The sequence below is a fragment of the Thermobia domestica genome, chromosome 11 (assembly GCF_964235325.1).
Source record: "Thermobia domestica chromosome 11, izTheDome1.hap1.1, whole genome shotgun sequence".
Lineage (NCBI taxonomy): Eukaryota > Metazoa > Arthropoda > Insecta > Zygentoma > Lepismatidae > Thermobia > Thermobia domestica.
In genome coordinates this window covers 181,402,776-181,428,659 of record NC_137464.1, presented here as the reverse complement: position 1 = coordinate 181,428,659, position 25,884 = coordinate 181,402,776, and the positions used below count along the sequence as shown (strand labels likewise).

Genomic DNA, 25,884 nt, shown 5'->3' with positions numbered 1-25,884 from the left:
GTTACTGTCACAAATTTACAAGCATTTGTTCAGCAAACACTATTTAGTAATATTTCTATTCAGTAATAAAATTATGGCCTTAGTAGAATATATGAAATGTATGTTATTTTTGTCTTTTTCTTCCTTTTCCCCCCATATTCCTGATCGATGGTGACTGTGATCCTCATCTGTCAGTGAAAAGCCGAAAAGTGCCGTGTTATAGCTCAGAACACACCGAAACGAGGAACCTGTCACTTTCAAGCAATAGAACTAACCCCGCCTCCCCATCATGCTTGGCATGATGGGGTTACTCATCAGATAAATTTGATAAAATAATATGGTACACTGGGACACAGACTAAGGTGAGGGGAGAAGAGGGCCTCTGCTGTGAGGTGAAATGTGAGAGAATATGGAAGGAATGAGTTGTGAGTACTAGAAATGGGGGGCGGGGTTTTTACCCGTTTCCATGGTAACACGGCGCAAAATTCTGTCCTCTTATTGGTTAGGATTTCGGGAGCAACAGTTTTAACATGAAGAAGAGAGAGAGAATTTTGGACTGTTGTATAATGAGGCCGGCCCATCCCTGTTTTGCCTTCTCGGTTGATGAAATCAAATGGAGTGAAGGGTTAGAGAGGGACATAATGCACGGGGCGGGAGGGATGAGTGATTTGGAATGAAATGTGGCAGAGACGGGGCACGAGGAGAGGTTACAAAAAAAGGAGAAAAACGAGAGGAAGGGAGAGAGAGGTTGGATTGAAAGTTCCGAAAATCTCGAAACAACAGGCGAAAGGACAAAAACGTTTGTTTCGGCAAAGGATATCATTGTAATCGCGTCACCCGCTTGAAAAGAGAGCATTGAGGGATGAGATATGGAAGGTTCGTGTTGCATTGTACTGTTCCGAAACATTGCATTATGGGTGATAATTTCAAATCATATTTTTTTAACATTCTTCTCTTTTTGGTCTCTTTTCGTTTAGTTGAGTCTGTCAATAGGTATGAAATGTACGGTTATGATCATGCTATAGTACTTTTTTTTTCTTTACCTCAACTTCTAGCTATATTCTGTACGCTTTTAGCCCTGAGGATAGGCATGGATTATACCATTTTTGTTTTCTAAAAATAATAAAAATAATTTTAATCAACGTGTTTTTTTTAAATTTTTTTTGTCCTTAACACTCTGGAAACATTCAATTCCAATCTATAACGAAAAAAATAAAATAAAAGTCTTCGACGTTTTTATAGTCACAGCAGTTATTTTTTTATTATTAGTAGAAAGTTAATCATTTTTTTAAAATATTAACAAAATGTTTATCTAACGTAAATAGAATCAAAAGTAATACAACTTTTATTGTATTATCTTATATTCGGTTATAATATGATTTATTAGCCTTATGAAATGTTGAATTTAGACTTTTCTCGGATACAGTGTGAACATCCACGGAAAGTATTGTGAAAAAATATTAAGTAAATATTTATACTAATTAAGTTGATACCTAGATCTCACGCTAAAATGTATTAATTTATTGTTCTATTAGGCTAGAAAGAATGAGAATAGGAAATTTAGCTGCAAAGATATTCTCGATTTGAACGCTTCTTAAAATACAGTAGACATACTTTTATTAGACGTAGTACATTTGTGCAGACATAGCTACATCTATAATAGATAAAAATCAAAGTCAACCGGAGCATATGCCATTAGAACTAAAAATGAGAGTTGACTCTTACTGAAGATACAATAAGTTTTAGATTTGCCAGGGAAAGACAGTGGCTGAGCAGTTTATAACCATTCTTGGTTCGAATTCTAATCTCACATACAGTTTTGTTGAAAAGTATTTCCCCCCAGTTTTGTTATTTCTTGTGGTAAAATTATAATATTTTCTTTAATTTGAAATGAGATAACCACATTAAAAACAATATTATAAAAATTCTACACAAATTACATTCATTTATCTTATGTCCACTTCGGGGTCTTAGGCACCAGTACTCCTTCCTTAAATACCGGTACGTGCCAAAGTGAAAAATTTCTTTGTATGTTATAATAAGTAGTGATTTTTTATATACCTCGTATATAAATAGGGTCCTTCAGGACTATATAGTTAAGATATACACCTTCGACTCAGGAGACTCGGTTTCAGGAATACGTGCCCTGTCCTCGCAGTTCGTAAATTACAGTCCTATGCAATGTCTGTACAATTCCGAGTGCCTATGGCTTATGGACATGAACTGATCTCTCTTCAGGATCTTGTCTTCTTGGACTTTGTTTTCTAGACAGGGAAGAAAATTGTAGTAAAATATTCTCATGATTCAATTTAGTATATATATATATATATATATATATATATATATATATATATATATATATATATATATATATATATATATATAATTAACTATAGCTACTATATTCAATAAAATCATCTGAGTTTTGTTTCTTTCAGTTCAACTTAGGAAAAGCACTAGAATTCAATAATCCAGTTAATAATGCAAATGACAATTTGATTCGAATTTTCCTCTTCGTCTTGCTTCAAGGTAATTCAGACAAATAGAATAGATGGGACACCTTTCGACATATATCTTTCAGCAATATACTGGAAACACCTCCAAATACACATATTGCACAGACATATATTCAATTCCAACTGTCTGTATATGAATTGGCTCGTTCTAGGGAACCAAACATTTACATACAACAAGCGGGTGCAGGCAAGTCCTGCTCTGCTCATCATTTTCTGGAGCACCTACGCCTGACCAAAAGGATCAATAGCGTCAATAGGCTAGATACCCAAATCTCAAATTCGCCAAATTTAGATAATCTTTTCGCATTCTGTTTTAATCTTGTAATATAGTCTATAGTCTAGTATTTTATAATGTAACAGAAGAGGGGATTGAAACCATTATTTTAGTCCTGTCTTGTATCATACGCTCAGACTTTTGAAAGACTCATAGCTCTTGTAAGGAAACAGATACGAAATAAATTTTCGTCTACGAACTTCTTAAAAATAACTCACGGGACTTAAAAATATATTCTCACAGTTCCGATATACTTACGAGACACAATGAATGCATTCACTGCAATGGCATAAATTATTGTCATGTAAAACAGTAGGAATAAAACATCATAATAGTGACAGAATCGGAATTATATGGTAACCAAGAAAGTTCTGTCGCTTTTTGTGGAAATCTGTGTTCAATTGACCCTCACACCCTGAGTTGATTGCAAATGGAGATAAGGCGAAGATCAATTGTTGGTGTGGGTATATCCAACATACTACCTGGTTGTGGCAGTTCAGTTACACGGTGAACTTGCGTTAGGATGGAGTGAACATGGGACCTCCACAGAGCGTCATAAGGGCGTGTGTGCTCTACGAGTTCAAACTAGGGCCAAACGCTGCTGCAGTGGGGCGAAAGATTTGTCAGGCCTTTGGTAAGGGTGTTGTGACTACGCGGGCAGTGAAGCGATGATTTAACAAGTTTAAGAACGGTGACGAAACACTTGAAGACGCACCACGTGCCTGAAGCCTAACACATGTACAAAATTAAGAACTTCAGGCAGCAATTGAAGCGAACTGGAACTACAACTCAGTATGAGTGGAGAAACCATTCGACAGCACCTCCATCAACCTGGGTAGCACTACAAGTTGGTTCGATGGGTCCCACATGACTTGACTCCGGGCCAGAAGGCAACACGAGCAAATACCTGTGTTTCTTTGCTGTCTCGTCTGAGGAAGGAACAATTTCTGGACAAGATGTTGATATGTGATGAGAAGTGGGTTCCGTACGAAGCTCCACGGCGCCGTTATTATTGGTTAGCATCCCATGAACCGGTTCCTAAACAACCGAAACCAGCACTGCACAAAAAGGAGGTCCTCCTGTATGTTTGGTGGACTGCTCGCGACATCGTGCATCGTGATCTTGTACCAGCTGGTCAGAGCATCAATGCAACTGTGTACTGTCAGTAGTTGAGCCATGTTCAAGAAAAACTCAAACCTCTTTAGCCAACACTTCTGAATCTCAAAGGGGTCCTCCTATTACAAGATAACGCTAAGCCGCACGTGGCTAGGATAACCCGGGATACCATTCTACGCCTTGGATGGGAAACACTATTGCATCCTCCATACTCTCCGGACATTGCACCGTCCTATTATCACCTGTTCCATTCTTGGACAATCACCTTAGAGGACGCCAGTTCAGATCAGTAGTAGAGGTACAAAATGCACTTGATACCTCTCTCGTTTCACGGCCCACCAAGTTCTACCGCGATGGAATCCATGGCCGTCCGAACGTTGGCAGAAGGTCGTCGATGCTAATGTGGACTATTTTTGATCATCCAGGTACGTCTTAGATGACATATCGATGTTCGAAAGTGGTGGGTGAAAAAGCGACAGAACTTTCTTGGTTATCTTTATATGTATAGTATATTAGTATACAATTTATTAAAACACATATGTTTCTCAAACTCGGGGGCAAATGCCTCCTGCTCTTCCCAAATGTTGTCCCTTCTAGTCGTTGGAAATTGTTCTTCGGAAGTTCTTTTTTGGCATTTTGCTTTAAACATTTGACCAGTTCTAATGATCATAACTGTGGAATAGAGTACCTAGCTGTACTTCGGTGCAAAAGGAAAAAGTGAGCTTGTCCTAACGTTCGAGTACCAATACTGCAGATACTGGTAAACTCTTGCCTGCTAGGAGAGTTTCCTCTACCAATAGGTATAACTGGAAGACATTTAGGAGTTCGGTCCGGTTGTGTTTGATAGGTGTAATCCATTATTCTATAGAAGAGTTTATGAGCGAATATGTGATCACATTCTTCGAACGTGTAGGCACAGGAAATTCAAGGGTGTACCAGCCAATATAAATTGTAATGCATTAATCTTAAAGTAGAGTAGCTGCCAAATTCCTTTCTGGGACAATAAGTAATGGTGGCCATTGTTTTACTCAAACTCTAGTTTTACTGTATTTGCTACGTTCTAATAGCAAGAGACTCAGCCAGAGTGTCTAATTAGAAAGATGCAAATTCATTATTTGAGACATCTATTCGTCAGTAGCATCATTTCAGATATTGTCAGGGGGAAGACTGTCCACTGACATAAGAGTTCCACATTTTTATATTTTATTATAAAGGTAATCAAGAAAGTTCTGTCGTTTTTTGTGGAGATCTGTGTTCAATTGTCCCTCACACTGTGAGTTGAATGCGAATGGAGATAAGACGAAGGTCAGTTGTTGGTGTGGGTATATCCAACATACTACCTGGTTGTAACAGTTCAGTTACACCGTGAACTTACGTGAGGACGGTGAACATGGGACCTCTATAGAGCATCTTAGGGTGTGTATGCTGTACTTTCAGCAGTTGATCAGTGTTCAAGAAAAACTCAAAACTCTGGAGCCAGCACATCTGAATCTCAAAGGAGTCCTTCTATTACAAGATAACGCTAAGCCGCACGTGGCTAGGATAACCCGGAACACCATTCTACGCCTTGGATGGGAAACACTATTGCATCCTCCATACTCCCCGGACATTGCGCCGTCCTATTATCAATTGTTCCGTTCCTTGGACAATCACCTTAGAGGACACCAGTTCAAATCAGTAGTAGAGGTACAAAATGCACTTGATACCTCCCTCGTTTCACGGCCCACCAAGTTCTACCGCGATGGAATCCATGGCCTTCCAGAACGTTGGCAGTAGATCGTCGATGCTGATGGGGACTATTCTTGATCTTCCAGCTACGTCTTAGGTGACATATTGATGTTCGAAAGTGGTGGGTGAAAAAGCGACAGAACTTTCTTGGTTACCTTTATATGTATAGTATATTAGTATACAATTTATTAAAATACATGTTTCTCAAACTCGGGGGCAAATACCTCCTGCCCTCCCCAAATGTGGTCCCCACTAATCGTTGGAAATTGTTCTTCGGAAGTTCTTTTTTTACATTTGACTTTGAACATTTGACAAGTTCTACTAGACATTTTACTAATTTTCCCTTGCCCTAATATAACTACCTTATTGTAAACTCCGACATTTTACAGACAAATTAGTGATTTATTTTTGAAAAATTTCAAGAGTACTGGATTTTTTACATTTGTTCCTTCTGTTTCAAGCAAGACATAAATTTGAATGTGAAGAAAACAGCGTAGACAGTCTTTACATCCCCTTAGGAGCCACTAACGAGTTTGGATGAAAAGTCTTCGATAGATTTGCATATTTTCATGAGGCACAACAATTTTTCTATATTTAAATTTTGCGTATAACTCGTGGCTTAGAGTAGAAAGGACTTGAACGCCATTGTGTTCTATCAGTTTATATAGATTTTATTCATGACTCCACTATGCTGCAAATTGGCCTTGTCATTTACTTGTCATTATATGTAACCGAAATAGAGTTATTGCTAGGGGTGTTCCGGATTCCGGAATTCCGGAATACTTCGGAATGAAAATCTTAATTCCGGAATCGGAATTAAAAATTTAGTTATTCCGGAATTCCGAAATCTCGGAATTCCGTAATTTCGGAATCTCGGAATTCCGTAATTTCGGAATCTCGGAATTCCGTAATTTCGGAATCTCGGAATTCTGTAATTTCGGAATCTCGGAATTCCGTAATCTCGGAATTTCGGAATCCAGGAAGCTCATCTCTAAATTCCGGAATTTCGGAATTCCGAAAGTTCACCTCGAAATATCGGAATTCAGGAATCTCGGAATTCCGGAACTTTAGTCAGAAATTTCGGAATTTCCAAAACTCGGAATTCCGGAATCTCGAAACTTCAGCTAGAAATTTATTAATTCCAGAATATGAGGACTTCGGTTCAGCACTTCTGAATCTTTGAAATTCGAAATTCCCAATGACGGTACATCGATCCAGCATATCGGAATCTCGGAATGCTGAAATGTCAGCATCTGAAATCTTCAAGTAACATGATTATGAGATAGACATCAACACTCAGACAATGTAATGATGAAACTTACTCTTTTTTACTCATTGTTAGTGGCGGCAATACTCCGTCTTTCTGCAGAACGAAAAGAGCTGAGCAGAAGGACTCATTGAACAAAGTGTAAAGACTTCATTTACTGGTTCTTGTCTTGTTCTAATGTTCTATCCAAGGGCAGGCTCTAACATTTATACATCGTTGCTAGATGGGTCACTAGTGCAATACGGATAGAGTATCGACCAGTTTCTTCCCTGCGTGGCTTCAAAATGACATATAGAAAATGAAAAACTTAGAAACAGGGTGAAGCCATAGATTGCGAGTTTCGTATTCATTACCTATATATTTACTTGCACACTTGAGCCGATATTCACCCTCGTACTCCTTAATGTTTAGAAGCCAGGTTCTGGATACGTAGCTGAAATGCTCGTTCTGCGCACGAAGAGATTTTAGATTTTAGAAAGGCATACGACTCGGTTAGGAGAGAAGTATTATACAACGTTCTTACAGAACTTGGAATACCGAGAAAGCTAATTAGATTAATTAAGATATGTTTAAATGAATCCCAAAGTAAAGTCCGGGTAGGAAAATTTTTGTCCACGAGCTTTCACGTCGAAAATGGCCTGAAACAAGGAGATGCGTTGTCGCCATTATTATTTAACTTTGCTCTGGAATACGCTATAAGGAAAATCAAAGATAGCAACCAGGGCCTACAGTTGAACGGTATTCACCAGGTTATGGCTTATGCTGATGATGTAAATTTAATAGAGGATGATAAGAGAACAATAGAAAGAAATGCAGAGATCTTATTAAACGCTTACAGGGACATGGATTTAGAAGTAAATGCAGAGAAAACTAAATACATGGAAGTGTGTCGGGACCGTAATATGGAAAATTGTGGATGCGTTAAAATATTAAATAATACTTTTGATAAAGTGGATAGTTTCAAATATCTAGGATCAATATTAACGGTGGAAAATCATATTCACGAAGACATTAAATGTCGACTAAAGCAGGGAATTCGTGTTACTATTCGGCGCAAAATCTGTTGTCCTCGCGAATTCTGTGGAGGAATTTGAAGCTTAAAATATATAAATCGATAATCATCCCTGTTGTTCTGTATGGTTGCGAAACATGGTCGCTTACACTGAGGGAAGAACATAGACTGAAAGTATTTGAGAGCAATATCGTGAGACGAATATTCGGACCCAAGAGGAATGGGAATGGGGAATGGCGGAAACTTCATAACGAGGAACTACATAATTTATATGGTTTACCCAACATTGTTAGGGTCGTCAAGTCTAGGAGGCTTAGGTGGGCGTGTCATGTAGCTAGAATGGAAGAAAGTAGAAACGCTTTCAAAGTCTTGACAGGAAGACCAATCGGAAAACGACCATTAGGAAGACCTAGGCGCAAATGGGAGGACAATATTAAGATGGATCTCGCAGAGATTGGAATACAAAGTAGAAACTGGATGCAGTTAGCTAAGGATAGAAGTCAGTGGAGAGCTTTTGTGAACGCGGCATTGAACCTCCGGGTTCCATAGGCCATAGAGTTAGTTAGTTTAGCCATATGTGTACCAAGTTTGGTTGAAATTGCTTCAGGTGTTCCAGAATTATGCTGGAACAAACGTACATCCATTTTTATAAGACAAAGCATCTAGCTCTTCTCCCTCATAGTTTTCTTAGTTTTTATTTTCTTGTATTAGGAAAACAACTTTTCAACGAAAACATGTGGTTCGGAGCTCACATACGTAGTCGGTCCGGTAACTAGCTGATAGCAAATAGTTTTTCATAACTAAGTTTTTGCATAATGCTATACCATAATTATGTAATTTTTGTAGATAGCATGGCACAAAAATTAATTCAATTATACCATGATACCTTTTTTAATACACAAAATGAAAACTTTCCTTTTTGTCAAATGTATTTTGCGTTAATATAAAGAAGAAATAAAAATATGATAGATCTGAACTACGGAAGATTGGAAATACAATGTAATATATATTTGTAATAACTGTATTTAATATTTGTAAAAGCAGTGGAAAAATATACAATCAATCTAGCTTTCAACATAAAGTAATAATGAAATGCCATATCAATAGAATGTTAATCCTCTCAAATTTCTTTAATTTAAATTAAACCTATAATTTTAGTTTCTACCGTAATTTTTTCTGTCAGAGCTTTATATAAAAGCGGATTCTTACTCTTATAAGTTAGGCTACCTGTTCATAAGATCAATAAAATAAACAAACAAAAAATACCTTATTATGTTTAAAGATGTTGGTTAATGCAATATAAATTTCATATAAATTTTCATAGATTAGAATATACATTATTACAATTAATTTACAAAAACTAAAAAAATACACATTACCTCAAATCCAATACTATCATTGTACAACATTTTAATAGAACAACCTTTATTTCGTCGGACTCTGATGTATAAAATCAGTTCTTCGATCCCGACTCGTGAGAGGATAGTTATGTTCGCGAAAATTTTCAAAAGAATAAATGTTTTAAAAATTAGAAATAATATCCTATATATTTGATGGATGCCATTAAACCTGATTGTATCTGTAAATTATTTCTACTACAAAATGTTACTTTTGAAAATTCTTTTATCCTTTCATAGCATTTTCAGTCTGGTTAGTTTTACTAGGACATATGTAAAAGGCAGAATGGAAATGTACATTAACTACAAATTAAAATAAAAAGTACTTATCATGATGAAACATAAGGAAATGTTATACAAATAATATACTAACAATATATATTACGCATATTTAATACGTAACACTAGAAAACTAAGAAAATGTTATGCTGTACAAACATTTTAAATACGAAATATTATGAAACTTAAGAAATATATTAATTGAAATATTATATTGAAATAATGTATTAACATTATGAAATCAAAGGGAATGTTATTTGAATAATATACAGATACATCTATGCAGTGATAATGACACTGGTAACTATGCCCTTCTCAATAGCTTAAATTTACCATACCTTTGAAAATAAGAAAAAGCAGATACAGAGACCGACAGAAGTATTGGAATAATATAATTAATACTTTATTTACATTGTATGAATTATAAACAACATACATCATATTTGCTTAGTAGTGTTGAATTTGTAAACATGTAAACGTTACCATTATGTGTCTCCGAAACTATATTTAAAATATCATAATGCATGTATTTAGCACACAATATATAGAGTCTACTATATTTCTCCTGCGGTCTCACTTATAGGACGACATAACGTCTCCAAACGAGTAGACAGGTGACTGGATGCATGTTTTATGCCCCCACCACACAGTCGTTGATTTCATACTGTGCCTCGCAACAGCAGCTCGCAATTGTAGTGTAAAGCTAAGCATTCACAAGTGGCATGGGGTGTAAAGGTAAGGAGACAACAGTCGAAGAGAGAAATGTTGTAATTAATCTGTACAAGCAACACAAACCCCTCTCCGAAATTGATAGTACAGTCAACAGAAGCAAAATCATGGTGTTCTCCATCATTCAGCGCTTCAAACAGACTAATAGTGTTGTGAATAAGCCGAGATACGCCGCTCCTTCTAAACTTACTACTAGAGACAGGAGCCAAACAAGCAGAATCCGGCATCTGAGATTAGAGGAAGCCTTGAACAATATTCTGGCACTGTGATGCACACAGGAACAGTTGGACTGGTTTTACATAGTGCCGGTTACAATGCCAGTTTTCCTACGAGGAAACCGTATGTCAATTGTGTGAATCAGAAAAAGAGTCTAAAATTTGTTAACCTGTATAGGGGAAGCCAACAGAATTCTGGGATCACGTTCTCTGGTCGGATAAAAACAAATTCTGCTTATACAAGGGTGATGGACGTGTTACAGTGTGAAGGCTATCAAATACAGCTAAGAACATGGTAGCTACAGTGAAACATGGAGGCAACAGTGTGATGGTATGGGGATGTATGTCTTCATCAGGCGTTGGGGAACTGGTGCTTATAGATGGAATCATGGAAAAGTTTGAATTCAAGAGAATTCTTGAAAACAATCTTAAGAGGAATGCACAGAAGCTAGAACTGGGAAATTGTTATTACTTCCATCACGACAATGATCCAAAGTATACTGCGGAAATTATGAGGCTTTGGATGGTGTATAACACTCCTCACACTTTGAAGATACCGACCAAATCACCAGATTTAAATCCTACAGAGAATATCTGGAACGAGCTCGAAGATCGTGTTAGGAAACCTCACATTAGAAGTAAGGACCATCTGAAAGAACTTCAGAGTGGAGAAATATGAACTCTGCAGCCAGCACAAAAAAGTACAGTCATGTTAAAAAATTATCGTAGTAATCCATAGAAAGGGGAACATAACTAATTACTAGCTGTTCTCTGTTGAATGCTGATATCCAGATGTAAACAAACTATTTTCATCATTTCTGGTAGTGGAAATAAGTATCCGATGCTTTTCATGAGTTTATATATTTAGTAGAAGACTCAAATTTATTTTGTAGCAGTTGTAATTTTGTCTACTTTCTTTGCATACCTATAGAAATGATAAATCTAGTAAACATGTTTATGTTAGAATAATTATGTTGGACTCTGTACTTCGTGTTGATTTATGAATCCCCTGTTAACTAAGACAGAGATGTGAAACAATGAGAAAATTTAGCTTATATTCAATAGTATTTTAAAATGTTTTTGGGACAATAGCTTTGTTCATGGACAGAAATATTAACTGCCCAGCATGCTCATCGGTAAGATTATTTGTGTACACAGATATTTTCTCGCTAATTTTGTTAATCTTGAAAGATGGTGGGAATGATTATTCCACCAAAGTAGCGGCTCTTCCTCCCAATCTGCATCCCTAAGGCTTAGGTACAGGTTCAATTATTCTATGTGACTGCCTTCTTTATCCTGTCACCAAATGTCCTTCGTTTTAGGCAACTGTCTAATCTTTTAGTACCAACATTCCCTCGATTATCTTTTCTAGGATTTCCTGCTGGAATAAGTCTCAACTTATACAGTACTCTACCTTTTGTTATCTCAATATTTTTACCCAAATTATCTTCTTTAAACCTGAGATCTAAGAAAGCACAAATTTTCTACAGAATTCTGCTTCTTTCATGCTTCTCGAATCGCGATTTCAGAAGAGGCAAAATTTCCATTTTCATGCTTCTTTCATCTTCTTTGAGGCTGCTTCTAAGATCTGTTCACTATCTCCCTCTTCAGTCAAAAAGTCATAGAATGAAAGATGTGTTTCCTGCGTACTTGCTTCATCTTGTTATGATATATCGTCTATCAGTTGAGATTCTTCGACTTGAAAATCTTTTGAAATTTGTTCATATGATGGCCATATGTCCGACGCTGTAACAGATGTTTCTGCTGACATACTGTCACAGAGCATTTGTAAGGACGATAATAGTTAATAATTCTAATTAATAATCATAGTTAATAATTCTGTTTCTTCGTTCTGAAGGATAAGATTTTTATATATTGTTTGAGACAGAACTTTTGCTATCTCTTCTTCGCGTGTTACAACTACCAGCATCAAAAGGAAAGTAAACAATCATATTGTTGGCGTGCATGACGGAAGTATTTTACGCAGAAGGCCTAATGCATCTTACTCTTCTTGCAGCGCATGTCTCGTTTTCCTGCTTTGACTCATAATTTGTCTGTTTCCGAAGGTCCCTGTAGCTCAAGGGCTTTGTTTACTCTAATATTCAAAGTATGGCCGAAACAACTCAAATGTTGGAAATCGCTCCAGTCAACAATGGCCTTTACAATATTGGCACTACTGTTGTTACATAACGAACATTTTCAGTTGGTATTTCCCACATATCTATACTAAAATATAAAGCCTCTCACAGATTTGATTTCGGAAAATTGGAATTCCGGAACTTCATCGCAAATATCGGAAGTTCGGAATTCCGGAATCTCGAAACAAGATCTGAAATTTCGGAAGATCGGAATTCCGGAATCCAGAACACGATACTAAATTTCGGAATCTCGGAATTCCGGAATTTTCGGAATCTCGGAATTCCGGGATCTCGGAATTTCGAAATTCCGGAATTCCGATATTCCGAAAATTCCGGAATTCCGAGATTCTGAAAATTCCGGAATTCCGATATTCCGAAAATTCCGAAATTCCGAGATTCCGAAAAACGGAATTCCGAAAAATTCCGGAATTATCGACATTCCGAATTCCGGAATTGAAATCTCAATTCCGAACACCCCTAGTTATTGCAAAACACCCAGTAACATTACATTGTTTCTTTGGTGATATATGTTTGATCATGATTCAAACTCATAGCTGTAATTCTTACATTCATTGCGTCACGGGCAACTAGTTTTTTTTCTACTAGTGTCGATTAATTCACTAATTTCGATTACATCTACTGTTTTATACGAAAATTGGTTGTTTTCTCAGACGACGCTTTAGTTACTTACTAACTACGCCTCATCTACCCCGAGTCTGTGTGTCCTGACCATGAAAATAAAAGTTGTTGATCTAAGTTTATCTCAAGTACTCAACCGCTTCATTAAAATTGGAATTTTTGAACTATTTAATTCCTTGTTAGAAGAAAAACATTCCTGGTTGAAACTTCGTCCTGTTATCATTGAATTACAACTCTAATACATCACGAGCCATCGTGCGAAGTACTAGCTATTGCCTGCCGTAAATGATTAAGTTCTCAAAATGTAATTTCCTAACAAACACATGCTTATGATTAAATGGTTTGTTTACGAAAATTTAAAAATAAAACTTAGAGCAGAAACGGTGTTGAAATTAAGAGGTCCTCCAGAACTGATTCGTGATATTTAAAAAGTATATAAATGTTATATTTTCCATTACTTAATAAACATTTATTACAAATTTTGGTAAGTATAAAGGAATTTCAGCGAAATGAGAGGCTAAAGTTTCTTTCATTAAGATATTGTAATTTTATTGCAGCCTTCAAGATGATCATGCAATTCAGCAGCAGTACTGCCGACGCTGGATCGTACAAGTAGCTGTCTGCTAAAACGTACGAAGGTGTGGTTCCTGTGTGTCAGAACCCTACGAAAACCCAATTTTCTGTAAATTTAGTCTAACTTTTGAGATTATTTTACAAATTTTAATATAATATATCGTCATATTGAATTTGGACCCCCAAAATAGCTTTAGACACTCCGAAATAAATTACTGCGTACATGCTTGATTGTAGAAATAAGTAACAGGCACATTTGCAGGCTTGATCAGGATTGTTTCTTTCAGGGGCGGGAATGACTGGCGTGATATTACCTCCAGATATCAAGATTAGCCCCCCAGAAAAAAACTTAAAGTCTTGGATTAAAGTATATACCCTTTCCAAAATAGGAGTGAATAATTTACATGTAAATTCTGAAATCTGCAAACACTACACGTTTGTGTTTTGATCCGATATTGTTATTCATTTTATTCATTTCGATGGCAATACTTTTCTAGCATATTCGTTCCGAGAAGAAGAAAGGAAATATTTTGATTTCATTTGATCTGATGATTCCGTTTCCGTTTTCAGAGTCATTGATCTGTTTAATGTGGATAACGGCAGCAGATCGTTTATTGGATATGTTGTTGCTGTGTTTAGGCTTCTATGAAATAACAATTATTTTTCTGTAATTTACGAATAATTAGACCCTACTGTTATCGTTCAATAAAACTAAGGCACGTCCAGGTAGAAGAATTTTGAAAAAGTAAAGTGTTTGTGGTGCGGTGGGTATGTAGCATGTTAGGAATAAAATATCAACTATTGTCCAGTGTGAATTTTCAGTTTCCAGCGTACGTAATAGAATATGTCAAACAAAATGTTTAACTGAACTTAGTGTGAAGCAATATTTAAAGAAGTCTTCACTGGCTGACTAGATGAACACGTTTTAGGGGGTTTTGAAACTGTCCTGAATTTTAATCAGGATCCAATCACTATCATGACCATTTACGATTGTCGTAGGAGATGCATTAAAAAAACCACGAGTGACAGTCCGATGCAGGATCTTTTTCTGCTCTTCCTTCCATTCAGAGAACTGCATACCTCCAGATGGCAACTCTTGTTGCCCGGTGTAACTCACATGGCACCCGTGAGCCTATCTTTTTTTTTTTTTTTTTATCTCACTAATTGCAAGAGTCGTCGAACGACAGCGGTATTATACGTCTAAATCGATTGCAATGACACTTCCACGGTGTTCCTGAGGAAGTAATCCGCACTGAAGAAGTTCCGGGTTCCGGGTTTCTGAAGAAGTTGGTCGCAACCCTCGGGTTCATTTTGCAATGCCGTGTCATTGGAATGAAATTTGACAAACCAACAGTGAATGGTGCGTTTATTCGTCCTTCCTAGCTAAAATGCATTGTTGAGATGATATTTCCGGCTGAAGAAAGTCAGAGTTTGAATTCATAAAGAAAAATCACTTGCAATCGTGTTCTTCATGGAGCACTTTCATATGACCCTGTTCAAAAACGCACTGCTTCGTGATTGTCTTTGTATACCAGCCTGTTTATTGAACGTGTACAGAGCTCGTGGCATTACAGCGCATGGTCCTAGTCCATCTATGTGTTGTGTTGCTTAGGTATATTTCCAATCAGACGTCAAAGCTGACTTTTCGTTCGCACGAACCTAACTCAAATTGTTTCACCAGACTCAAAAAAGAGAGGATATTTTGCACGGTATTCAAAATTTTTTCAAAGATTCTACACTGAAAATTTCAGAATCGACAGATATATGTTGGCTAAGTCATTATAGCACTATTTCTGTCTTTAAGAAATGTTATAGATCACTAATAATGACTTGTTAATATTTACAAGTCTAGCTTTATTGGCTGTGCAGTTCTTCTTCAAATGCAAAAGTCTACTTTTCTTTTAATTTTTTATCTAATGTTTGACCTGGGATCTGTGTCTAAGTTAAATACACTTTAGCAAAAGGAGGATTGTCAGTTAGCAACATTTTCACAACTAATTTGAAATCGATTTCTGAGTTCTTAAAAGAGGACAAAACAAGAAGTTTTCTTACTGTAAGTTCCCAAGACATTAAGAATAAAATGTAGTAGTAAAAGAAGACCGTCTAGAAAAAGAAAAAATGTTTGGAAATACTTCTTAAATATACCAGCTAGGAATGGGCAAAACCGAAACCGACCTTTATAGAAACCTGAAACCGGTTCCTAGAAAACCGAAAACCGACATTTCTGTTTTCTTCAAAAACCACTTAGTTTTTCACTGAAATTGGTTTCATTTTTTCAAAAACCAAACCAGTTTTTAAACTTAAAATCGGTTTTTGATAGGAATCCAAACCGGTTTTTTTAATTAAAAACGAACCGATTTTGAAAACCCGATTTCGAAAGATGTCAAAAACCTGTTTCAGTTTTTCTAAAAACCTAGAAAACGGTTTTGTTGACCAGCACTAATACCAACACAGAAAGAGCTGAGATAGACACAAGATATAAGAGAAAAGGAGTGGATTTAATCTCCTTGTCTTTCTTGTTTGAAACTTTGACCATATTCAGCTGATGCAAAAGTCAGATGTCAGAAATTGGTCAGTTTTTATGACATAGATGGTCACTTACAAGCAGATGTAAAATCCTTCAAATTCTTAGTAAAATTGGTGAATGACGGTGTGTCAACATTAAAATATATTCCGCGTTTAACTCTAGTTTATGATGGACTAAAAAGCATATATGTGAAAATAATAACTGTGTCTGTGCCAATAGCTATCATTGAAAGGTCTTTCAGTACAATTTATCGAATAACGACACTACTAAGAAATCGACCATGAGGAATCATTGGACCACCGCATGATAATTTCTTTTCATGGAGATGTTCTAAGTGAAGTATTTTATCTAAATCTAGATTCTTGAGCGATATCCACCCGAAAGACGAAGGAACGGATTGGTTTTGGTAAGAAATGTCATTGCAAGAATTATACAACATGATTTAATTATGTTAATTAAGTAATAATTATATTTTGCTACATTTAATTCTCAAGTATACAAATCATTGACTACTCTAATCTGAATTATTGTAAGGAAGTACTGGAATGAAAAGCTTTAGATATTAGGTCTAGTTCAAACTAAGATTTCTTTGTCTGCAACTCATTTAGAGAAATCCAGAATGAATTAAAAGAAATAATGCAGTTTTAAAATCATGGTAAATGTAGGCTTGGTTGAGATGCATTGGCATCATAATAAGATATATTATTTACTACTTAAACATTTATTTAGTAATCACTTGAACACATGCGCATTTCTTTCTATTTTTAAGTTTAAAAAAATAATTAAAAATGCAATAATCTTTTAACCTTGTGCTATTTTATGGAGTGTCCATAGCATAAACCTCTTCCATCAACTTCATTATTTTAAAACAGCAAAAATCAGTGGCGTATTTAGCATTTCGTTTCGGAAACAAGGGGTAACATTATGTATTACATATCGAATGGAAAAAGGTATAGCTGAAATGGCCTGCAGGCCTTTGTTAATACTCTTTGGGTAGTTACGATACCCACACTCATTCGGAAACAGCCTCCCCGCGATTTTTTCTTAAAGAAACTCTGAAAGCCTAGTATTATCACCTTGCATATTACCTGATGTTGGTAGCACTTATCTGCGCGACGAAGACATGAATTTTAATTAAGTAACCGTGTTGTCCTGCTGCTTAGCTGCATTAAAAACAGAGTAGTCGAAATCTTTTCTGCAACTATCTAATTCACTCCATACCCAGAAGAAAGTTACAATACTAACATTTCTTTTTTTTTTTTACATGAACTCCAGTAGACAATCGAGTCGCACAGGAAAATAGTAATTTTCCATTGTCTATAGGTTATATTTAAAAATATACGAAATCAAACTCATGAAATTAGTTGTAAACGTTATTTTATTCTTTTATTTAATAAGCTACTTCATACAGTGGTGTTTTTGTAAAAGAATTAAACGCCAGAAGATGTACGTGGTAGATTTCAATTGCTCCATCTGTTTAGGCATGCTGTTTTTTTTAAAGTCTTCTCTATTTCATCCTTGAGTAACAACGGCTTATTGCGAACTTAGCAATCTGGAAGAAACAAATGAAAGAATAAAAGTTAATAAATAGTAGAATGATTTGTAAAATGTAATCTAGGTCCATATTAACAAGACATTCGAAAATAGTTATTTAAGCATGAATAATAATTGAAATAAAACAAATAGTTGATTTGAATATTTTTGATTTCCAACCTAAAGCCCAAGATACTCAGATAGCACAAAATTTTCGTAACCTACGTATAGCTATCAAAATAATGGAAACGCCCGTAGTTTGTGACACCTAAGATGTGTGAGGTGATAACACTGAGGATGTGTGCGTAGTTTCCGGATATTGTTAGTGTTGTGTTAGGTGATCGTCTGTAGTACGTTCATTGGGGTAGTACAAAGGTGTGTTTTAGCGGGCAGACAATGGTGATGCAAAATGGGTGACTTCTCTGGTTTCAAAGAAGTCAAATTGTGGGCACACGTTTAATTGGCGAAAGTGTATGTATGTCGTCGATGTCTAAATGATGAATGCTACATAACTCATGACAAAACAACATCGGCAAAGAGTAATTGTGACGAAAGAGAAGCCTCAATGACAGGGATCGTCGAGCATTGAAGAGAATTATCATCAGCACCGTAGAGCGGAAGCCACTTAGAACAGCCGATTACAACAATCAGAGGCTGAATGCAGGTTGTATAATCTGAACATCCGCCATCAATAACAGGCCGTGTTTCATGTATAACGGATACTCAATGAAGTTTATACTAAGATTTTTTTCTTTCCTATTCTGAAATATGGCAGCTGCTTTGCAGTGCAGCGGACCACAATTATGCAGTATTACAATATGGCAATGTTCCAATTTACACTGCTAGAGTTGTTGAAATGTTTTTTCATGGATATCGGGAAGAACTGCAACACTCCTAAAATTCCCACCTCTAAATATTATTGAACACTTGTGGTCAGTTCTGAAGCTCAGACTGCTGACCAATTATCCTCTTGCATCTTCGCTGACAAAAATGAATATTGCTCCGGTCGAGGAAGGTACAGTGTTCTTCTGGAAGCCATTCGTGATTTATATGCATCTATTCTATGACGAATCATACCGGTGCAGGCTAATAGTGGTCTCATATTGTATTAATTAGGTTAGTTGTATTTTCTTCAGTTGTTTCCGTTATTTTCATAACCCACTATATATGTTGAATATAAATGGATGTGCCTTTGTTTAAGTTTTATTACAAACTAATAGCTATTGCTTGTTGTAGTTTGTATCTATTTCAGTGGTCTTCGCCTTTGCTTGAATAATTAACAGGTAGGAAATAATTTTATTTGGTTAATTATAACGCCCCTTTCACGTAGGACGGGATGTATGCCTATAGCTTGACGTGAGATTTGAATTACGTGTACTCCCACTAACAATCATAATCTGAGAGAAAATACTTTTAATTCGCATTTAAAATTCAAGAGATCAACCACGCTGAAACTGTATGTGAATCTCATAATGATTCTGCAAAATGCATTTATTTTGAATGTAGATTTTATCAACATCAAAATAAACATTTCGCTTATTCAATCTGGGAATGTAGCATATTGATCTAGGAATGTAACATAAAAGGTAAATATTATATGTAATTGTGTTTCAATTATACGATTATTAAGAGTTGGATAAATGTCTAATAATAAGGTATCCCAAATACAAATAGCAAAAGCGCACCGAAATATAACTGCATGAAATATGATAATTCGTTAACGCAAAAAATGTTTTATTTGTAAATATTATGAAGCAATAAAAATACAGTCATGCATTGGCTTGGTCGTGTTGGTGTCTTTTTTTATTATTTAAAGACCTGGATGAGTATCCAATGCTACAAATATATATTTTTAAGGCACAAGAAATATTAACTATCATTCACGAAATATAAAAGATTATTGAAAAAGTATCTCGATCCTTAACTATTCTTGCTCATACACATCAACATGAAGAAACACAATTTAAATGACTTTTATACATTTTTCATATGATCTGTTCCAAAAGTGTCTAGACATTTTTTTCTCACGGAAAGTAATCTCTGGTGAGGAAGTGTAGGGCAACATCATATGCATGCTTGACTTTCATATCATTCTGAGGAAAAGAACTGTAATTTGTAGTTAGCACTGAGTGGATGAATTTAGAGCCTGTCAGATTTTTACTTGCCGATAAATGGTAAGTCGATTAGGGCAGCGGTGTATTGCACCACGTTAGGACAAAAGCTTGATGACACCAAAATGAAAACCTTCAGAACATACAGTCTTTTAGTGATGATTTCGTAAGCATTACAAATTAGAGAATTCTACAACTACATCAAGGATCCAACACATTATTGGAGAGAAATTATGTACCGGTAGGTCTCAACTATCTTAAATAAGTGATAGATCAAGCGCAGACTTCATTTATGCAGAACAGCCGTGTCACCGCTTAAGAGCTTGTGGATGAGGTATGCATTAGTGTTGTTTCGATACATTCCACTCTGAGAGAGGATTTTGTCTTGGAGAGAGAATGTTCGTGGAATTCATGCGTAAGCTATAAAGAATGAAACAGAAACATATTAATCGGAAGTTTCACGCAGATAACACACTAAAATGTGCAGACGGTTATCCTGAATCCCTGAATATTGTATTCAGTGAAAGCACCTCGTAATTTACGGAAAATTATTCGTCTTCTTCGAGGCAAGAGTTTACGGCAATTCACAGTGGATCATGACAACAGATCTACCGTTCCTCGCATCTACTCCAGACTTTCTTGCTCAATTAGAATAACCCTCTAGTGATGAGGTTATTTTCTCTTCGTACAGGCTACATCTGATTTTTGTTGTATCTCAAGTTGAAAATGCCGTTGGAAGGAATCACATTTAAGTCATGAGAAGATTTTATGTATAACATGACGACCCAACTACTATTCCTAAAGAAACTTTCCGGAAAGATAGGCATTCAAGTGAATTGTAGTATCTTTTTTCAGTAAAGATTAGACAGACATTTAAGTTTTCATTTACTTTATAACACTTTAAAATACGCACGAAAAATTATGCATATACTATCCGAAATAATGAATCCTGACGTCTTGTGATAAAAACACGACTTTACCTCCCTTATTGCCTCTCTGTCCAAAGGAAAATAATCTTTAAGGCAGGATAACAGGAAAACATATCAAGGTGCAAAGTCGCGCTGATTAAGTAAGTAGAGTGGACTCCTGTTGAAATGAAACTTCTAGATGTCTGATTCCTTACTTGTGTCAGTTCTATTGACATCATCTTAGGAGAAATTGTATTCAACTGTAGCCACATATTTGTCAGGGTGCCAAAACTATCCAGTTACACAATCTTCACATTTCAGGGAGCACAAATTACGATAAGAGTCTTCCCTGTTTATCTATCTTTTAAGCATATTTCATTGAGATTTTCGTCTTCCAGAGCCTTTGTCCAAATTATAATATTACTTGCGTCCTCTCAAAAATGTTCGAATACTAAATGTAACCACATACAACGCCAGTTAGTCATTCAATACTCTGTACAAGATTCGATAGCAGCTCGTTGAGTTCGCCATATGTCGATTTAAGTCGCCATTTCCAGCGAGTCACCTATAAGTGGACCCGTGCACTAAGAGTCAAAATATTTTATATCAATTTTAATTCGGTTTGACCTTTCATCATATATGTTCACAGAGACATTTGTTTTTAATATTCCTTGCTAAACAAAATTATATATATATATATATATATATATTAATTTTTTAAAATTTATGGTAGATTAAACGAATGATCATCACAAAATTGCTACAGTCTCAGAGCATTAATGAAATGCTATTTCAGGGAGGACTGTTTTAATATAGTTTATGGATGAAAAACATGTGTGTATTCGTATAAAACAGAGTGAAATTAGTGCGATTTAAATGGTTTTGAACCTACTTCAAAATGTTTTTTCTTAATCTAATTTTGTTGACAACAGGTGGGAAAATTTCAAAAGTTTTAGAACAAAGGAACGTTTAAAAAACTAAAGTTATTGAATTTCAAGATAACAGTAAAAGCAAGAGGTATTTGGTACATATGTACCTAGGTATATGAAGCCATCAAAGAATTTAAGAAAGGCTATCAATCTCAAGCTTATACATTAAAGAAAGCGGACGGAACAGTTCTCATGGATACGGATAGTATTTTGAATAGGTGGAAAGATTTCTTTGACAATTTGCTAAATACACAGCCAAAAAATAACGTTCGTGGAGAAAGTGAAATCCATTCAGCAGAACCGTAAATTCGAGACCCTAACCGAACAGAAATAGATATGTTATAAAGAAATTAAAGAAACACAAATGTCTGGATATAGATGAGCTTATCTGGTGCAGGGAGAAATCCCACAAGAGTGGAAAGAATCAATAATTGCTCCAATTCACAAGGAAGGCGATAAAATTAATTGTAAATAGTTATCGAGACATCTCTCTTTTGTCAGCATCCTATAAAACCTTGTCAAGCATTCTGTTGCCAAAGTTGATCTCAAAAGCAGATGAACTTGTTGGAGATTATTAGTGCGGATTTTGGGAAATCGATCAACTGTAGACCCGGTATTTATAATTCATCAAATACTCGAATAGAAATGGGAATATAACACCCCGATACATCAATCATTTATTAATTTTAGAAAGGCCTGAGACTCAGGACAGAAATCTTGTATATTTGTATTGAATTTGCTATACAAAAGATAAAAAGATTAATAAAAGTGTGTTTACATGAAACCCAAAGTAAAATCCAAGTAGGGTAAAATACTTTTCCACGAGCGTTGACGTCAAGAATGACCTGAAACAAGATGTGTTGTGGCCATTATTATTCAGTTTTGTACTGGAAAACGCTATAAGGAAAATCACAAATAGTAACAAGGCTAGAGTTCTCACCAGCTTATGTCTCTCATCAGGTATGGCATATATTAATAAATGTCAATCTTATAGATGGTGAAATGAGAACAGTGGAAGGAAATGCAGAAGTTTTGTTTAACGCCTTCAGAGACATGCATTTAGAAATAAGTGCATATAAAACTAAATACATGCAAATTCTCTGTGACCGTAATACTGGAAACTATAAATATGTTAAAATATCAAATAATAACTTGCGACAAAGTGGACACTTTCAAATATCTAGGATCAACATAACAAGTCTAAACCATATCCACGAAGAAATTAAATGGTGAATGGAGGCAGGGAATTCATGTTATTATTCAATCCAAACTATTTTGTCATCGGGAATTCTGTCAAGAATTTGAAGCTTAAAAATATAAAAAGACCATCACACCTATTATGCTGGTTGTGAAAGAGTCATAGGCAAGAAAGGAGCCTGAAAACATTTGAAAACAAAACCTTAATGTATATATTCAAACCCTTGAGGAACGTGGATAGAAAATGGCGGATCTTTTGGCTCATTCTGTATTGTAGGTGGGCCGTCATGTTTGAACTACAGTCACTACCTAATTCCCACTCACATTCTGTAGGAGTTCCAGCGACACGTCAAGTAGAAATGTAAGGTGCTTGCCGCCACAAAGACGAGTAGGCAACAAATTAAAAACGATCAGGATTCTCAGCACTCTACAAATGAGTACTGTGGCTTAAACGTTTGTAAATATTATCTTGTCGGTCCACAAAACCAAGTTTGGAAAGTCCGGTATATCGACAATTTGTTGGAGAAACCATTCGCAAAATGCCGAATGGGGGGAGGGGGAGACTCTTCCTACGATAAATGCCTACAATATTTCAGTTTGTGTCCAGTCTGGTATCTATTTTATAAAAAAAATAATAATAAAGGCTATGTTTTTTCCCTCCATGGTGTTATGCCCAATACAATTAAAATGGTGCATGAAATGATTCTTTCAGATCGATTCATTTCTGCTAAAAAGGTAGCAGAGGATCCATCTATTGACATGATCAGTGTTTAGCGTATGCTGATATCAGGAGATGCGGTTATCAAAGCAAGTACGTTCTCTTGAAACTGATCCGTGCTAACCGTACGATATCATCCATGTAATATTTTTTCCTTACATCCGTTTAGTAAACCAGATTCTGACTCTCGAAGGTGAACCTCAAATTATTGAAAAAAGTCATGAGACGGTAACCTCTTATTTGAGAACCGTCCACTATTCGAACGCCTCGCTTCCCAATTGTTACATGAGCTATTTATAACTGAGGTACACTCATGTCCAAAATTATTGTCGCATGTCTATAAATATGTTGCTGTAGGAATATAGTTTGATAACAAATTCGCCCGGTATTTTTTACAATGTTAGTACCTAGGTATGTGTTTAATCGGCAAAGGCATGTATGTGGCAAATTTCATGTCAAAAGAGCAGTAAATAAGAACAATAGAACGAAAATGAAATTCTCATGTTCATTTACCAACATTTCGTTTTACTCATGTTAACTTTCGTATTTATAATTCTCTTCCTGTGAAATTTACCACAAATATACATTTTCTTATTATACACTCAGTATTAAAAGTACCCTGCAAAATCATTATCAAATTATATTCTTACAAGAAGACAGTTATAGATATGCGACAATCATTTTGGACATGAGTGTACCTCAGTTATAAATAGCTCATGTAACAATTGGGAAGCGAGGCGTTCGAATAGTGAACGATTCTCAAATAAGAGGTTACCGTCTCATGTCTTTCTGCCAACTTGTAATGCCCCGCTATTTCATACCTGCGCCGCATTACATTGCAGTATATTTTGGAAAGTGGCGATTTGCATTACGATCTGTATCCGGTGATTTACACCCAAACAAAGATACATTTTTTGAATCGAAATAATAATAATAATAATAAAAGTTTATGAATTTAAAAGTTTGAGTCAAAGAATATACTGATATAAAATGGAAGAATTAATCCAGCGAATTGCCTTTAGGAATTTAATGTGAAGGAGTTTGGAAAGTGCGAAGCTTTTGTGATAAATGTTAATTAACTTTCTAAATAAGTGTTCGGGGTTTGTTTACGGAAAGGCATGAACAAAAATATGATGGATTACTGAAGCAATTAGTTAGCTCAGGGGATTCTATCCCCTCTCCAAATTCTACACACCATCACGTCTAAACTTTCGACATGAATTATAAGTAGTTATATTATAAAATAAAATGTCTCATAAAAATTTTCTGTGGTGCATGCTGTATAATTTGTAGACTTGATATCAGATGGTGTTTGTAGCAAATCGGTATGGTATTGATCTTTCTTGCTGCTTAGATTCAATGATATATTAATATTGTGTCATAAGATGTTATATTGAAGTTGATTATAGACTGACGATTGTGGAAGAGCTCACTAAAATATGTCAACACTGTATTTTTTTTAAAAAAAAAAAGAAAATTAAAAATGTAGATATTATGATATATATATATATATAAATGAAAATATATAAAAAAGATAATTAAGTTAATATGAAAGTTGCCTATAAGTGCACAGAGATATTTATGAAAGATGATAAAGTAAAATTTCGTATATTCGATGTACATGAGCGTAGGAACGTCAGATAGTACCAATCAATGTTTGAAAGAGAAAATAGAAATGAAATGAATTACTGCAAGATATGCACAAGCAAGACACTAAAGCGAGCTACATATACTTAAATAAAGATAAAACGAGCTACATACAAACAGAACTACAGTTATAATCATAGTACATGCAAGCACACGCTATTACTAGATTACTTAACAAATTTCAGTGGTATGGAATTATTATTCATAATGTAATTATTACTGAATTTACTTTTCGTTTTCACAATATAGATTTCAACACGATATAATGTGTACAGAATCATTGTAAAGCTGCTAGAAACTAAATTTAGTTAACGTAGGATTTTGGTACAAACCAGTTCAATTTGATTACATTCTGGAACATTTAAATACGTTTGTCAGACTTTGTGAATTTTAGATTCCCGGTACGTAACATCCATCTCTACCACGAACCTATACTTTTCCTCGGATAAAGA

General features: G+C 35.5%; 1 long non-coding RNA gene across 2 annotated transcripts in view; it reads right to left on the bottom strand.

Annotated features, from left to right (window-relative positions):
• Window positions 1–17,749: 17,749 nt before the first annotated feature.
• LOC145664597 (uncharacterized) overlaps window positions 17,750–25,884 on the bottom strand; it is a 506,108-nt gene continuing 497,973 nt past the window's right edge. For both annotated transcript variants that reach the window (XR_014127473.1, XR_014127472.1), the window contains one exon: window positions 17,750–17,941. This is a non-coding gene — a long non-coding RNA (uncharacterized LOC145664597). The remainder of the gene's footprint in view (window positions 17,942–25,884) is intronic.